The sequence below is a fragment of the Danio rerio genome, chromosome 21 (assembly GCF_052040795.2).
Source record: "Danio rerio strain M-AB ecotype USA chromosome 21, GRCz13ab, whole genome shotgun sequence".
NCBI classification, from domain to species: domain Eukaryota; kingdom Metazoa; phylum Chordata; class Actinopteri; order Cypriniformes; family Danionidae; genus Danio; species Danio rerio.
This window is the reverse complement of record NC_141041.1, coordinates 18,895,451-18,914,234: the sequence shown is the minus strand read 5'-3', so window position 1 is coordinate 18,914,234 and position 18,784 is coordinate 18,895,451. Positions and strand designations below refer to the sequence as shown.

General features: G+C 39.7%; 1 protein-coding gene across 3 annotated transcripts in view; it reads right to left on the bottom strand.

The window, feature by feature from the left end:
* The window catches only part of rxraa (retinoid X receptor, alpha a), a 346,336-nt gene that overhangs the window by 322,976 nt on the left and 4,576 nt on the right, over nucleotides 1–18,784 (bottom strand). For 2 of the 3 annotated variants that reach the window (XM_087299853.1, XM_087299855.1), the window contains exon 2: nucleotides 18,286–18,353. The exons of the other annotated variant lie outside the window; for it this stretch is intronic. The gene's annotated coding sequence lies outside the window, so the exon portion shown is untranslated. The remainder of the gene's footprint in view (nucleotides 1–18,285; nucleotides 18,354–18,784) is intronic. 3 annotated transcript variants of the gene reach the window in all.

Below are 18,784 nucleotides of genomic sequence, written 5' to 3'. Positions count from 1 at the left end.
AGAGCCCTCGCTAATGGAGTCATCGCTACAATCGCTGACGTACCAGCGGTGGGGCAGCGCGGAGTGGGTGTGCTGATCCGGGAAGCACGAGGGTCCCGCGGAAAAGCTGGAGGAGAGCGATTCGCTCTGGCTCCGCACCCTGACTCCGGAGAGGGGGCTGGAGGGCTGAGGGAAGGGAGACCGTCCCCCCAGCGCTCGTGAGCCACTGGCGAAGCACGTAGAGTCTGCGAGCCGGAAGGCAGCGCGTCCCGGACTGGCAGAACTCGTGCAGTCACATCCGGGGAAGGGAAAAAGTGCTCTTTTACTGATGTTTTGGTGGCACTGAAAAGTACCGTTGTTATCGGGGCCCCGCCCTCCAGCGGGGAAAGAGCAAGTTTCCTCTTCTCCGGATGGCCTGTCTCAGGGACGCTTCGCGGTCCGTTTACCGGACTTAACGGCGCCCTGGGCAGGAGGGGCTGCCTGCTTTCGAGGTGAACGCCGCGCCCGCTTGGCCGGAGGCGCAGGCGGGGGCGGGGCAGCACTCGTTGGCGGGCGCCCTCGGCGAGGAACAGCGGAGGTGGATGGCTCGGCGGGCGGAGCGGGCTTACGGCCACGCCGATAGATGACATTGCCCATCGCATCCGACTGCTCTTTCACCGCCTTGAATTCCTGGGTGAATTCACCGACGGTGTCGCCGAACAGGCCAGCCTGGGATATGGGCGAGTCAAGAAAGCGAACTTTGTCAACGTCGCGCATATCGGCCAGGTTTAGCCAGAGGTGGCGTTCCTGAACCACAAGTGTGGACATCGTCCTCCCCAGCGCACACGCGGCGGACTTAGTAGTCCGAAGAGCATAGTCGGTCGCGGTGCGCAGCTCATGTAATAAGCTTGGGTTGGACCCGCCCTCGTGCAGCTCGGCCAGCGCCTGCGCTTGGTAGCGCTGGTAGGTGGCCATCGCGTGCAAAGCAGAAGCAGCCTGGCCCGCAGCCTTATAAGCTCTGGCTCCGAGGGAGGCAGACAACCTACAGGCTTTGGACGGGAGGCGGGGCAAACCCCGCCACGTAGAGGCGCCGCGCGGACAAAGATTGACCGCGATAGCGCGCTCCACTGACGGGATCGCCTCATACCCCCTGGCAGCTCCGCCGTCAAGGGCGGTGAGGGCGGAGGCACTCGCAGCACGGGCAGAGAAAGGTGCCCTCCAGGACTGCGTGAGCCTACTGTGCACTTCCGGGAAGAAGGGGACGAGAGGCTTCGAAGGCTTCGCCTTCTGGTCCTCTACGTAGCACCCATCTAGTCGGTCCGGCCGCGGAGCTGGGGGATAAACCATCTCCAACCCCACGGCCGAAGCAGCCCGGGAAAGCACGGCTAACATGTCCGCTTCAGGATCCGATTTGACAGCGCTCACCTGCCCGGAGGGGGCGAGCGGGTCCGGATCTTCGTCGGACAGTGAAAGCCCACCCTCCGATGCCGCGGAGGACATCTGATCTCCGGTGTCAGCGAGTGTGAGAGCTACCATCTGGTTAGACGGATCACTCTCACCACCCGAAGCTTGGATGGAGCGCCGTGAGGAGCGAGAGGTCCGCGAGCCCGTGGGCGGCGGATTAGCTCCCGCTGAAACCCTCAGATCTGCCCGAGCGCCCGCTGCTTTTTTAGAACAGGAGGCAACTGGGGTGGCTCGCTCTCTTGCGAAAGTTAGCCGCGATCTTAGCTGTGCAACGGTCATGGCATCGCAATGACGACATGAACCGCCCGCGAGCACCGCATTAACATGCTGGACCCCCAAACATGCAATGCAGTGATCGTGTCCATCATCCGGAGACAGGAAACCCCCGCATCCAGAAACGCACAGTCGGAGCGCCATCCTGAAAAGGACGTGCTGCACGACTGTGTTGCTCTTTTAGGAAAGTTGCAACTATACGCACCGCTCTGGAGGACCGGACCCAAAGAACCGCAGGCAAGGGAGTAACCCAGCTCGACCGTCTGCCACCGCGAAGACCCACTCTGGACCGGGAGACACACTCGTTCGCTCTGAAGTGCTGATCAGCAAGAGGAACCCTCATCGACTCACTCAGAAAGGATCTGAAGCGAAAAGGATGGCGTCTGCTGGCTTCAGGTGTGCTTATATGCTGAGATGATTGCAGATGTCGCACACCTGCGCAAGCTTACGCTGCCAATTAATTTCATTCATTGGCCCGTTCAATACTCTCCAGATAAGCGGCTTCTGATCCGAATCCTCCCATTCATGGCACTGAAGTTCCCCAACCGAAGGGGAACCAATTTTAATGCTCAACACAAATACCTTCTCAAATTTCACTACTAGCAAAAAAGCAATAACTAGGAAATGGAATCCTACCAAACAATAGTGGATGGTTATTGTTATATACTATATTATAAGATATACTGTATTAGATACGGAGAAAAAATCTTTACTTTTAGACACTTTATAAATAAATTCAATAAGAATTGGTTAAAACAGTTATTTCAATACAAGTAAAGGGAGTGTATAACAACTATGGAGTGTTTAACCATGTGTTAGCAAGGTTTCTTGTTTCCCCAAGTTCAATATGTGAGGTATTGACTGAGCATTTTGGACTTATTTTGTACCATATACACTTCCTTTTAGTTTTATTCATTTATTTATTTTTTGCTGCTGATCCTAATTATTATACTTCATTCCCAATTGCAAGCGATAAAAAGAATGCAACTATATAACTATCATAAAACAACATATTTGTGTAAGAATTATGTAAACGTCTGTTTATTCTGTTCTTTATTTATTTATTTGACTTATCTATGCATTTTATGAAAAAAATGTATTTGTGTTGGTTAAATTTGACTAGTAGATGGCGTTTTCTCAGCAAAGACTATAACGTTATTAGTGCAAGTAAAAATCAGAATTGACTTAACGTAGCAGGATCTGCTCTCTCATGCATGTACAGTACATATAAAAGTATGACGCAAGCGCTCTCTCTGATGTGCCTGACTTCTTGATAGCTTTTGGCACTCGTCTAGAAAACTTGCAGAACTGTAAATTACAGCTGCAATTTCAGAGTAAAACATTTGGTCTCTCTCAGAAGCGGATCAGTGTTACACTGCACAGATGCAATCAATATACAATGATAAGTCTGATACACTGAAAAGTTGGAATTCTAAACCTAATTTAAAGGCATAGTTCACCCAAGATTGAGAATCATTTACCTAGCACTTTTTACTTTTTTTCATTTCATTTTTTTTTTTCTATGGAAGTCAATGGTTACAGGTTTTCTAATATTTTTCAAAATATATATATTTTGTTTTAAAAAGAAAAAAGAAAAACATTTTAAGACTGAAAAGTGAGTAAATAGTATAAGCAGTAGTGAACAAGAGTACTGAAAAAATCATAACAAAAAAGTACAATTACTTGCCCAACAACAGCGCAAGTAGAGTAAAAGTATCTGTTGTAAATATTACTCAAAGTATGAGTAAAAAGTAGCCCTTTCAAAAGTACTGAGTATTGAGTTAAAAAGCTGATGCCTTTACATACAATTTGTGCATGTGTGTGGGTGTTATCGTAGCATTCTGAAGTGCATAAAGTGATTATTTAAGGCCATTTGGTCTTGGTGATAAGTCTCTAGGTCATTGCGTGTTAGGATTTTTGACATCTTCTTGGACAGGACACTTTTAATACTTCCAAACAGTTTGCTGCATTTATAAAGCTTCCATGTTTTGAGGTAGTTCAATACGATGGGATTTACTTAATATGAATGATTTGATTGGACAGGAATCACAGGTCAGATGCCAAGTAGGGTAGGGCGATGTCGATCAATTTGGCATTGTACAATATTTAATGTGAAACTGGCATCAACAAACTTGGTTGGTAAAAAAAGGAGGTTTTTGCTAAAATTACTAAGTGTGAAAGCGAAAGATAGAAGCAGACGCTGTGACACGTTACCTGATAGATTAAAAAAACGGAGAGTCATTAGTTTAATTAAATATCATGTTGAACAACTATAGTGAGATGCAATCCAGCAGTACATCCTTGATAAACTGTCCGACGCACAATGCTCTGCAGGGTTTGTGCTCAAAGCACCCTTTGACTGCCTGGAACTCAGCCAAGTATGTGTGTGTGTGTGTGTGTGTGTGTGTGTGTGGTCACATGATGTGCGTTTTCAGTGGTATTGTGTGGAAGGATGGCTTTTCAGAAATGCTAGATGAATCGCCAGCATGGAAGTGAATCGTTTTTGTTCTAAAATGCCATTTTAAAAATAAGAAGTATTAGTGTAATTGGGGCCTAAGTGTCTATTTTTCATTAGCGGGTTTGGGACAGGGGCAGGGCAATCCCCCAATCCCCTCTCTCTCCCCCCTTCCAAAACTGTAAACCTAGGGGAAACACTGTCAATTAAAAAAAAAAATTCTATAACATTACAAATGTGTTTATTACTTTTTCTACAATAGCTTTAGTTAATTTGTGCTTGAGGCAAGGTGATAAGATTTAACATATTTCATTCACTTACTGTTGCCATGCTTGGTTTATCCTTAATCACAAAGAAAATACAAGCTGCACATTCATATCTTCTTCATAAAAAAGTGGTTAAGCATCAACTTTAAGCTACTTTATATAAGCCAGCCTTTTAAAGTAAACGTTTGTCAATACCAAACATTAACAGTGTGAACATAGCCTAAGACATTTTGAAATATTTATTTCCATATAACTTAGAAAAACACTAGAAAAACACTTGAACCAAATAGAAGCATTTTCTCTGCTGTATCGTTTTCAGCATTGGCTTCTCTGCACAGCAACAGAGAGGCTTGTGCACTCATGGTCGGGTAGAATAACCAAATAACACGAATATTTGAAAACAATGGCTTCCTGACTTCTAACTGAACCCTCACCTTATCCTTCTAAGGTCGCAAAGCCTAAACTTGACCCCCCCAAATGACACATGGCATGCAGTCATCTCTGTTTCACACTGAACTCTGCCTCAGAGGGGGAGAACAAGCTCTAAACCAAGTCCAGCTGTGGCAGACTAACAATTCGGTGCTAGACAAAGTTTTAGTGTGCTGCCTTTGAATGGTATGTTTACATGAAATTTAAGCACTTAAAACTATTCAGTTTTCCCTTTGTGTCTCGCATACAGATGACAATGCTGTCAAAACAATCTCCATTCAAAGAGACTGTGAGAATGACTAAAACATCATGAACACCAGGCCAGAAGTTGCCGATGTCACTCACAGAAATAAAGGTATGAGAGCTGTCACTGGGGTGGTTCCTTTTTAAAAGGTACATATTTGTACTTAAAGGGTCCATATCAGCAGTTTTGGGCAATAATACACAGCTACAGTAGTAATGTGTTATTGCAATAAGGCATTACTTTTGACAGTAACTAATATTGTAACACATTTTTTTAAAATATAGTAACTCTGTTACCATTGCAATATGATGCTTCTGTCTATTACTTGTTAATTTAATTACTTCGGCTGCAGTGTAGCCAACAGCTTCCTGTTTACGGCGGTGACGCATTGTGGGATTGGTGAATGCCAACCAACCTCTGTAAAGAAGACACGTTGTGTATGAGGCGCCAGACTGGACAAAAGTAGAGGGACTAGTTGTACGTAAGAGAGGCCGAGTGTGCACACGAGAGTGACCGAATGTGGGCGAGGTAGGCAGAGTGTGGTGCACGAGAGACCGAGAGCCTCTATTGCTAAAACAGCTATGTTTGTTGTTTCAAATAAATAAGCACACATTTGTTATCTATATAACAAAATTGATTAGTTTATTAGACAGTGACACATTTCTGCTATATTTCAGAACATGTTATTTAATATGCAAAATACGATAGGACCATCGTAACTGGTCTTGTCGTAACTGAAGGCTACTTCCAGCAAGATAACGCACCATGTCATAAAGCGTGAATCATCTCTGACTGGTTTCTTGAACACGACAATGAGTTCACTGTACTCAAATTGCTTCCAAAGTCAACAGATCTCAAACCAATAGAGCATCATGGATGTGCAGCCGACAAATCTGCAGCAACTGAGTGATGCTATCATGCTATAATATGGACTAAAATCCCTGAGGAATATTTTGAGTACCTTGTTGAACCTATGCCATGAATGCATGGATCACAGCAATTCTGAAGGAAAAAGGGGTCTAACCTGGTACTAGTACCTAATAAAGTGGCCGGGGATTACATATTGTGCAGTCCTACAATGCACAACACAAAAACAAATTATTAATAAATCCCTCACCACCTTTCCGAACATCAATAATTGTATATCAAAAAGTAACAACAGCAAAGAAGTCAGTATTCTTGCTATGCTACAAAACAGTTTTAAATTTCAGCAATTATTTAGCAGAATTATGATTTGTTTACAATGTTCTGCTTGTCCTGACCTGTACTGAGATGTTTAAAACTATGGAGCACACAATACACTTCACATGCAAGCTGCTTATACATTACACGCACAGTCAGGTTTAAAAATAATTAAAATAATAACAGCTATATTGCATACAGGTTACCAGTTTAAAATGTAGCCTATTTGTTTTATATAAATAAAAAATAAATAAAAATGTTCATATAAAGATGTTTCCTGCACCTCTGATTAGTTTAGACAGAAAAATAATGTGCCAAAACATTAATATTAGTATGATACAGCAAGCAACAGTTGTACCCTGTGCAGTGTTTCAAATAAGTGACATCTCAGGGTTTTATTTTTAAGACAGCTCATTAGGTTTTGAAGACTAAGAGTCCCAGAGTACTCGCAACCGACTTTCAAGTACCTTTTAAGGTACTCTCTCTTGCATTAAAGTCCTTTGCTGGACTTCTATTACTCCACTTATCAAGCTGGTTGTCTTCATTGAGTGTTATGCACTAGCGTTTACAAGAACCATTATCGCAAAAAATAACTACTGCCTAGATAAATAAGTATAGGAGATTAAATAGGTCTAAATGCCCTAAGGGAACAAGATGGGTTTAAAGAAAGTATGCCCATGAAACATCACTTGCTTAATTGATGTGGGTCCATAACATAAAAACACTCATCCTGTGTCCTATTAGTCAAGGAAAAAAGTAAAAAGACTAGAGCCGCCATCCTCGTGCACTAAGTCTGGAAAGGACACAATGATTTATTTTACTCTATGGTTTCGGATTGGGGCAATGTTTGTGTGTACTGACGGGAAACACAACATTTAGTGAGGGCTTTCAAAACAGCATTACCGCAGAGTCCAGGCCAAGACAAAATGCCACCCACATTTAGAAGCTGTTTCTTGTACTGGTCTAACAACCATGGCAACAAAACATCAGATAGCCATATGCATTTAGTGAGCCATTAAAACTAAAATACAAGTGTCAAGACTTGAATACCATGATTCAATTTCTTCTGGGTTCACATTGACAAACCCTAAACGTAAGCACTCAAAAGCAGGACAATGACTCAAGTAAAACCTTACAGTTTGCAAGATTAACCGTGTGCAAAAGAAACTCATGTCAAATAAATGCTATGCAATTCATGTCTTTTTTGTAAATGTGTTTACGATTTGCCCAAGCATCTCATTCCCAGCAAAAGGAGGACAATAGATCCCTTTCGGTTCAATCCCAGACATATGGAACTGTTTAAGAGCACAATAATCGCCTATTCTCAAAGCAACACTATTTTTACATCATTGCATAAACATTTACAGATAGACAACAGACTGCATTCCTAATGAAATGAAAGGCAATTAATCTCCTGTTATACTAATTATATATCTTAAAACTGCTCTTCAGGAGAGTCCAACAACCATGCTGAAAAAACAGTCTAAACTAAAGCTGGGCAGATAAACGATATTATATTGAATAAAATGCATCTCAATGACAATGATAAGCTCTGGACTTTTTTTACTCTATATTGATCTAAGAGCCAAACACACAGCAGAAATGTGTAACAATGGAAAATGGAAAAAGTGTGCTGATATTATTTTGAGATGTACTTGGCTGAAACTATGTCATGCCATTTAATGGACCCTCTAATTTTTGTGGCTTTAGTCATTATTGGGGTACTCCTAAATCTGGAAACTTACATCGAAAAAATCACTGTTCAATATGGAAAATAATTATCAAGATTGATTCATTTAAACAAAAAGTCAACTGCGTTTACACTTTACACTTCGTCCATACTGGCGTTTTTACAGTATTTGATAAAAACAATCTCCGTTCACACTATCCAACCTAAATGTATGATAAATGATCATTTATACATGCATATCTTGCCGGTATACTGTAAATAACTGCTGTTCAGTGGCATAATGATCCTATGAGATGGGCTTGATAGTCGAGAAGACCAATCAGTGCAACTGTGAACAGACAAGTCTATATTTTTAAACATCTGCATTTTAGCACATCTATACAGAAATGCAACACCAGCATTTTCTCATGTACAAGAAGCCATTAAAGTGGTGCCAGGTCTAACAAAATGTAATCCTTTTTTAAATGCAAAAATGCAAATGGCGTCTTAATACTGGTAAGCCAATAGATGTCCTTAGATAGATGGTTCCTGTATCAATGGTTTTTTGTAGTTGCCCATAAAAATAACAAGATGCTGTATGTCACGATATCTAATAGATCACAACTAGATGGTTTATGCTGTTTATGACAATGTTTTCTTAAACTTACTGCTGTACTATCAAGCTATTCAATCAATGAAAAACCTAACTTGACTAGTCACGTCATAAATCATAATTGAACGCAAGTTAATTAGAACTGTCATTAGTGTCCTCTGCTGATTAACCTCTGCTGATTAAAAAGTCTAAGACCAAACTAATTTTAAATGAATGATTAAGGCATCTAGAGACTGATTCATTATTTTTGTATTTTGCAGGTTCCCTAATTTACTTCACAATGCTTTGATGCTTAAATCCGGGTCTTGATTCTCCTGATAAACTAAAAGACTTTGCAAAAACAATGTTTTTAGGTTACAACCTCAGATTAGGAGCTGTAGCTCCAGTTACATATTTGCATGTCTGTTTAGAAATGTTTGTTGGAATTAGATTCGAGATACACTTTATTTGTTTAACTGTGTTGGTAACAGAACTTGTGATCTTGGAAAATACTATGACCAGCTGAAAAGTCCCCAATATATGGCTGGACGATATGGCAAAAATGCAATCTTGATAATTATTTTCCATATTCAACAATGACAATATATATTTGCAAATAAATTGTTAATGCTTCCAGATTTAAGAGTACTTCAACAATGATTGAAGCCACAAAAATTAGAGGGTCCAATAAATGGTATGACTTATTTTGAGCCAATAAATTTTCAGTAGCTGAAAATTCGATACATCTCTACTATCAACACACTTTTAGATTCCTATTGTTGCACATTTCTGCTGGGTGATTGGCTCTTAGATCAATATATAGAGTAAAAAAGTCCAGAGCTTATTATCGTTATTGACACAAATTTTTATTGCGATTTGATTAATTATTTATCGGCTCATGCAGCCCTACCCCAAACCCCTCTAAAACCAGTTTCAGACTAGACCGAAATATTGAGTCAACTAGGTAGTTTTCTTTAGTAGGGATGGCCAAACCAAAAATAGTTTCTTGAGTTCTACATTGTGAAGCAGTCTTGCATACAGTATGCTGACTCACAATAAATGCATTAACACAAGGCCGCCTTGAATTTGCAATGCAAGTGCAAAGAAAAGATGTGATGAAACAGAACAAGCTGTCATTCTGCGGTGCTAAGCGCTGGCACTATTTGACAGTGCTAAACTGAACCTCCATCCATAGGGCCTTTCGTTCTGCTGACGCTGATTATGGCCGAGGAAAGAACAAGGAGGAAGGGATGAAGATGTGGAAGGAAGGAAGGAAGGAGGAGGGGTATAAAGATCCTGCGGGAAATGATTATTTATTCATTGTGAATGGTGATGTATGTTAATGCCTCATACTTAGCTTGTGTTTGGACTCGTCTGTTTTTTTCTTTGAGAATCTTCAGCCCAGATCTTCTCTAAGCTGGCTGTATTGAACGTTAAGCCGTTGTTTATTTGATTGCGTCATCTCTGAATGTGTCAGTGGCTATCGTCAACCTTCATTAATCTCCCTTTCATCTCTATAGCTCTGCAATGCTGAGACAGATTTTCACAAAGGAGGTTCTCTCCTTCCACAGAGGCTTTGATCTGATCCTCCCTACCTTCTCTGGCGGATAACAGAATGAGATGGATTGGAGTCGTAATAGGGCCAGAAAAACCAATGAAACATGCTTTATAGTTGCGGCCCATGTGTGCACACGGTCTTTTCCCATCAATGATCTGAACGAGGAGATGCAAGATGTAGATTTCAAGCTGATTTTACGATCCAACAGTGAGTGGCAAGTGTCAGAAAAGGTTCTCGTTTATGCGACCGCTCCTGTCTATATTTAATGGACTGAATCTCTGCTCCTCTGAGAGTGATGGCAGGCAGACATTCAATGAGAGAGAAAGGGAGAGAGAAACACTTTCTTTGATGAAGTGGGGCAGGTCCCATCATTAGTAGCTGTCCTGTGTGTGAAACTCCATGCCGCGGGGACATGATTAAATCAGCCCCTGTAAGACAGCTTTAAAAAGGCATGAACAAGCAGCTGCTTTCCAACATAGTAAACATTTAGCATATATTGAAAGAAATTAGTGCTGTGTCGTCTCTCTCTGATTAGTCTGTTCATTTATAGCCCAGCTGAGCTGCTCTGCTTCATTATGCTTTGTGGTTTGGAAATGTATTCGACATGCATTTTTAATTCTTCTTAGCATTTGTGCAATGATACATGCCAGCATTTGTTTAAAAGGCCAACAAACAAACAGACAGAACATTTACTACAGTATGGTCACAAAATGACTATCATCAAGCTAAATCTTTGTTGGAAAAAGCCCACAGTTGAGCCCAGAAAAAGCACTGGCAACCGAAATTTGCGTAAAAAAGTTTGAACGTTGCATACAGATTGAGCAGCCATTACACAGAACAAATTAGCTGCATGAAAACTGTGCCGTCTAAATGCATCAACACAACCGGCGATGTGGGACGCAAATCATAAGTCTTAGTGCACTTTGAAGGGATATGGAGCCTTTGGTGGAAACGCAGTCTACCAAAATCCTTTCTTTTTGAAGCCAAGTGAAGTAATGCAACCAGCAGTCTGCACAATGACTCCACACAACCCTGCACATTTATGAAACCATAAACTGAACATTCATAAAAGAAACATTGGGAAACTTCTGTGGCTCTGAAGCAAGCGTGTCCCTCATCAGATGGAGTTGAGAAAGCAGTTGGGCAATTTTGTGTTTACAGATGTGTATAAACTAATCACTTTCTGCAAACCTTTCTAATGTTGATCCTGATGCAGATTAAATGGAAGAAAATGACGATTGTTGAATTATGAGTTACTTTATGCTTCATTTCGGAGCCCATCCGGAAATGGAATTACGGGAAGAACATCATGAAACTCTAAGAGCTTCAAACTCGACCGCAAAACCACTTTAAAATTGGAGCCAGGACTAACAGCAAACCCTGGGGTTGGTATTGAGAACTGTGGGAAAATAAGACAAGGGGAGGCAAAGTACATTTTGGGTGGATTTGAAAATGTCTTGTTGTTTTTAAACATATACAATAAAGTGAATTGGAACAACTGTCCACACTTAGACCTATTAGAGTAAAAGCAATTGAGCTGCTCCTTTGAGTCTGCTTTCTGTTGGCAGTAGCAGTGAACTTAGATTGTCCTGATGCCTGAAAACTATCACAGATGAATTGCCTAATCCTCAGTCTACCCCTCACATATGTTGTTAAACCATTGCGGACCAGTTTGTCAAGACAATGGAATGAAGAAAGATATTAGATCTAGCAATCAGTCATTTTTATACTCGCTTTTCTGTGCTACAGGTGGGCTTTCCTTATTCAGTCTGTAACAGATGACATTGACAAAATGATCTAAATATAAATAGCAATAATAAAAAAACAAATATTCATAAATCTAATGGTAATCCGGGCAGAAATATTGGTGTATGGGAAATAGGACTGCATGATATTGAAAAAATCTGTGATATTTTGTTTTTCCAAGACATTTATTGCGATATACTTTGTTATACTTTGTGGAGAAATTTTGTTCACATTTTATTTTAAAGTTCAGTTCTTGCTCTTAGCAAACCATTTGACAGGAGGCTTCAATGAAAGCTTAATTTGCTCCTTATTAATAGTTAGGGGCCAAGCACCATAGGTGCGTAGGCACCTATTGGATCCGTTAGCGTTCCTATTATTATTATTATTCTTCCGTTTCTTCCGCCGGATTTGAATGGCAGCCCATATAGGCGTATGCGGGAAAGTTGTATAATTTGGCACAATGATAGAGGCCGCAGTCTCAACATTAATCAGACCAAATATGAAGTCTCAAAATCAAACTCTCTAGCGCCACCACTTGTTCAAACTTTCACGTATGTTTATCATGATAACTTTTGAACCGAATGGGCTACAATCAAAATTCTTTTTTCCTCTGATTCCTTGGCTCAGTCCGATTCAAACGCAATATTTTACGCGCTATTTTAAATTTTTCGAAAAACCTATTTGATCAAACTCGTCCTAGGCCGTTTCTCCGGCCTAGGTCTACTGACCATGCCAACCAAAAGTTATGGAATTCAAGTTGAATAGACCAACAGTTTTCATTTAACTTGCGATCAAATTTAACGAAGAACTTGCAAAAATGAACTTGAGACAATATCTCCGTAACGCATTCACCGATTCACACCAAACTTGGTGAGTGTTATGACAATTATGGTTTGAGGTTATACGCAGAGTTTCCGCTCACTGCAAAAAAATTGATTTTTGGCTTATAACGTCTCAACCTTTCGTCCGAAACTCGTAAAACTGGTCTCATTACATCCGGCAGAGCATGTCGAGTCGAATGATGTCTGATTTTCATAGGTCAGCCATTTTGGCCGTCGACCATTTCGATTTTTGGCTAAAAATGCTATATTTTACCAACACATTCACATATCATTACAAAACATGATATGCATCTTTAACCCCATGCCCTGAAAGTACTCAAAAACTTCAGGAGCAGCGCCACCTTTTGGGCAAAAGTGCTTGGCCCCTTAATTGCTGCTTGCAGCTATATTTATTAATGTATTTGTTAGGATTATGAATGTAGAATAAGATTATACAGAACATGTGCTTTATAAGTACTAATAAGCAGCCTCTGGGCTCTATTTTGACGATCCAGGCTCAAAGTCTAAAGCACTGGGCGCAAAAGCATTAAGGCCGTGTCTGAATCCACTTTTGCCATTTTAAAGACAGAAAAATCCACTTCGCGCCACGGTGCATGGTCTAAAAGGGTTGAGCTTAATCTCTTAATGAGTTATAAGTTTGTGTTTTAAGAATAAACCAATCAGAGTCTCATCTCCAATTCCCTTTCAGAGTCAGTTGCGTCGTGCCATAGCGCATTTGCTATTTACATGGCGGACTTTGTAAGTGGAAAAACTGAATGCTTCACTAGCGAGAAAACAGTTAAACAGTGCATCTACAGTGCTAGAATGAGAGATGAGCCTCCTCAGTCTTTACTTTCACTTTCACTCTCGTGGATAGGAAAACGTGTTTTACGCACAGACATCCATTAGCCTATACATATTTAATTTAATTTATTAAGCGCCAAGATTTGTTTCAAAACTATTTCTAAATTTAGTTCTAATTTACAGCAAACGAATAAATGAACAATAATAACAGAGTGTGGTCAAAAAAACTGAGTTAAATCCAAATACACATGCTGTGCCCTATATGGTCTAAAACCTGACAGGTGGACAAATCTAAGCTTGTTTTTAATAAAACAAATATAAATATGCATATAATATACTGCTAATAATAATAACAACATTACAAATGCAAATTGTCATGAATAAACTGAAAAAGCCCCCTGAGATAAAGAAGGTATGAAGACAGTGATTTTTTATTTATTTATGTAGGCTAGAAAATAATAATTTTTGTAATATTTTAATCCTTTAATTCTTTTTCATTTAAAAAGATGTTTGCGTATTGCATTTTTTTAGCTGAAGAAGTTGGCAGGTAAACACCTCCAAGGATTTTAGTATTTCATAGTCAAGCATCCAACCAGCATATTAGAATGATTAAAGAAGGATTATATGACAATGAAGACTGAAGTAATGACTGCTAAAAAGATTTTTACAAAATATCGCCTGTCCTTTATCATTAAGCCAAATCACGAAATATTTTGAGAAATGACTGTCACGCATTCAAGTTCATTGGCAAAAACAATGACTTCTAAACTGCTGAGTCTCCTGAATTGCAAGGAAGTGCCAGCACACTTCATCAACACACAGTGTACTCCCACATTTCAGTCACGGCTACGTCTTTCATTTATCAAAGATGTGAGCAAGTTCTTATGAGGCTCTACAATAGTTTGTGTTGGCGTTTCTTCAATACAGTTAATCTATTGAAAAACTGGAGATGCGGCATTGCTAGAAAAAATGTCGGAGAGTTTTGCAGTTAGCCAACTTTTTTCTTTGCCCTCCCTAAAAAGTCAAAGTCAAACCAGCTATTGAGAGATTTCTGACTGAAAGAGAAGGCTTTGAAGTGGAGTGAAAGCGTTTTCTTTTGATCTGTGTTGAAATGCTAAATACGTGTCAGTGTGGACATTTGTTCTAACACGCTGGAGATCCAAACAGAGATGAGCCTGTTGAAAGAGAATTAAAAAAAAACACACACACACACAATCCTTTCTGGAAAAACCGAGAGTTTTCTCCACATCTCTCTGCATGCACTGCCATAAGACCCCATACATCACTGACGTTTGTGATTACAGGGAAAAACGATACATCAAGAATAAAGCTGGCTTTTGTTTTAAAGTATGTGTGACTTGAAGGAACTGTCTCAACAGTAATAATAAACAGAAACGTTTCAGTCATGGACTCGCTTCCTCAACTGTACCAGAGACAGTGACCGAGTTCAAGACAAAGGGAGAGAGAAAGAGTTGGGCAAGAAATCAGAGGGATGGAAAGGATACTCTCCATCCCACAGGACGAAAGATAATGAGTTCCTTTCTACACGGTTAGTTTTCCTAATTTCATAAACATGTTTAATTGATTAATCGCTCCTGCGACATCCAGACAATATTTCATTATGGTCATGCGGACATGTGCTGTAAAGGTTAAAGTAGACTGTTCTGCCAATAACTGAATCAGCCAGCAGAGATAAGCCTCTGTTTGGGTCCACAGTCGTCTGTCTTAATTTAGCAGGAAGACGCTTAAGAACATTTGGAGAAGTAACAAGTGATGAAAAGATTATCTTGAAGGTTTTGTAGCTATGAAGTAATGACCTCAAATTCAGTATGTAACATTTTGAAAATGTGCCCGTAACTTAAATGCTGTTTAGAAGCAGAATCACGACCTGGTGGCTCAGTGGTTAGCACTGTCACCTCACAGCAAGAAGGTCTCTTGTTTGAGCCCTGGCTGGGCCAATTGGCATTACTTTGGGGAGTTTTCCCAGCTGACTAGTTCAAAGACATGTGGTGTATGCGAATTGGATTAACTAAATTGGCCGTAGTGTATGGCTGGGCGATTGATCGACAGTAATTAAAATCGAGGTTCACAACCTATAATCGATCAAATTTTTCCAGGTGAATTTTTTTCTATTACTTTTCCTACCACGTGGGGAGTCACGTGACCCCGCTCTGTTTACACTTCTGCATCGAGCGCAGAACATGGTCCGGTGCAGCCTTCGCATACCCCTCGCCGTGACTGACACCGATGCTGACCTCTCAAAAAATGTTACGACGTACTGAGAACATACCTGTCAATCGTCCCGTTTTTCCCGGCATTCTAGCATATTTTACAATTCTATCCCGTTTTCATCCTGTGAAAGTATTTTCCCATATTTTTTATCTTTTTGTGAAGGGTGAAAATAAACATCAAAGAGTCAATCCTCCTTATACGCATACCATACCGCCAAACCACCAGGGGACACCACTTGCTCTTAAATGTGGATCTGTTGTGGGCTTTCAATTTATTTAGGCATGAAAACACTTTAATATACAAATGGCAGGATTCCCTTCCTTTTCATTACAGGCCCCGTTGCCCCTCCTATGCAATCCTCAAAAGTTCAGGTAGCAGTGCATGACTGTCAGACGCGCGCCATATTGAAAAATAGACATTGTTTCCCAAACTGATTCTGTACGCACGATTTGAAGTGGAGCGAACACTCTGGGTTTTTGGTGCGTGTTTGAAAAGACATGCACATAATAATAATAATAATAAGAAAATAATAATAATAATGATAGTATCAAAACATATCGATCTTAGTGGGTTTTCTTTTAAACTCAACAAATTTAGTCTTAAATGAGCATTAAAAGTTAGGAAAGCGATTGAATGCTTTCATTATACATCTGCCTTAGATCTGTGCATTTTTCAAGTAACACCTCTGTTATTTATTGTGATCAGACAAAAAATCTAAATATCAGATTTATTTGCTGCTTATTATATATTCATTTATTTCTTTTCGGCTTAGTGCCTTTACTAATCTGGAGTCGCCACAGCGGAATGAACTACCAACTCATCCAGCACGTTTTTACGCAGCGGATGACCTTCCAGCTTCCTTTAGCCTACCCAATTCACCTATACTGCATGTCTTTGGACTCTGGGGGAAACCGGAGCACCCGGAGGAAACCCACCCAAATGCAGGGAGAACATGCAAACTCCACACAGTGGTCTCAATTAAAATTGAACATTAATCAAGATTTTGATTTTAGGCCAAATCACCCAGCTGTGCTGTAGTGTATGAGTGAGAGTGTGAATGAAAGAGTAGGTGGGTTCTTCTGTACCAGGTTGCGGCTGAAAGGGGCATCCGCTGTGCAAAACATTTGCAAGAGTAGTTGGTGGTTCATTCCTCTGTAATAAATCGGGGACTCTAGGCAAAGAAAAATGAATGAATTGTTCTCTAAGGGATACTACATAAAAAAATAAACAAATAAATGAGAGAAAATAGTGAACAAGTTTGTAAATATACACAACAAGAACCAACTAACAATTCAATAAAAAACACTACTGACTGTTGCTCACCCACACTTACAGCAGTACTGCTAACAAAAGTATATTTGCCGTTGCATTTTTTAAATATGGATTTTAAATGACCCAAACCATGAACCAAACTAACCAGATACAAAGAAGTCACAACATAACAAGCTTTAAACTGAAGCAAATCATTGCCAAAAAACAAGGTAGAAAACTTTAATTAATGTCTTAAAATAAACGGCTACAATCCAATGAACCATGGCTAATGATACAATTAAATGTAAATGAATGAAATGTAAAAATACTATTTTAAATTGCAGATTGTAAAAAAAAAAAAAAAAAATATATATATATATATATATATATATATATATATATATATATATATATATATATATATATATATATATATATATATACTACATGAAAGTGGAAGAGGCAAAACAAAAGTATTTTGGCACACTTTGCTACATTTTCGGCACAGCCTTATGGGTAATGTAGTTTTTTCTGTACAAAGTACAAATCCTGCTACTATAAATAAGCTGAATTAATGCAAACAAATGGGTTCAGCATAAAGCTAAAACAACATGAGCTCACAACAGACCATGTAAAGAAATAAAAAATTCTTTATAGGAAAATTAATTAAGTCTTTACTTCGGGAACCCGATTGTTGTATTCTGTTGTGAAACAATTTTTCAATTAAAAGTCTATATGCATTTTAAGGTAATTGTGCAAAACGTGTTAAAATGTAGTATTTTTAAGAGCAGATCTATTCATTTAGAGTAATCTTATCGCATAATATTAAATCTTTTCTGATAAAATTTTATGTTTGTCTGAATTATTATGATTTTATTCTTAGCAGTGTAAAAAGTCTTAACATGTTGGTAACCATCACTTTTACCATTTTTTGAACAGGATTTTTTTTTCCAAAAATCGAATCACTCAAAGAAACCAATTATTCTTTTAGTAGGCTCAATACAGCTTCTGTAGATGTAACCAATGAGACAAAGCTTATCAAACTGTCAACTGTTCACATGCAGAAATGTACAAACACAGTCCAATCATCGTCAAAGACACTTCAAATGTGTAAAAGTAATAAATGATGTCCTTAAGCAAACCACATAAAGCTCCAAGCAGCCATAACTTTATCTGACAGGCCACACTTGAATCAATTGTTTTTAAATAACACAAACCTGAAGTTATCCGTTCCTCAACATAAACACAGCCAGCCTCTGTGAGGTATTTCTTGGAGCTCAACAAAGAGCTTTCTGTGTAACCTCAAGTGCCAAAAGCAATATTTTCATGTGGAAGCCATACCTGTCCTCTGATTTCCTGTCTTATGTAAGATATCCTTATGCACAAGATAAGACTGGTCTGTAGCTGTGCTGTTGAAAAAGAGAGAGAATGATGATTTAGAGCAGTCTGATCTAGCTGACTGAGAAGCTCCTTTAAAAAAGTTTTGATAGTGAAAGATTGGCATGCTTATGCTATGAAAGAGACTACTGTACAGTCATACTGTACAGTACTGAAACTGTACACACACAAATAAAAGGGGCCTTTCAAAGGGATCCTAAAAAAAGACTACTTATAGACTCTCTAACATACACAGAACTTTTCTAGAGCATATAAATCTATAATGCTCTTCTGGTCTGTTCTTCTCATTATAGGTAGGCCACGGATAGGCTATTAAGACAGACCTCAGTGAAGCACTACTGCTCCCTTGAGAACTGAAAACAGCGGGTGGAGACTTAAAGACTAATCACATCATACTTCCCTTCTCCCACGAATAAAACGTTTCAGACACCGTCGCTGGATC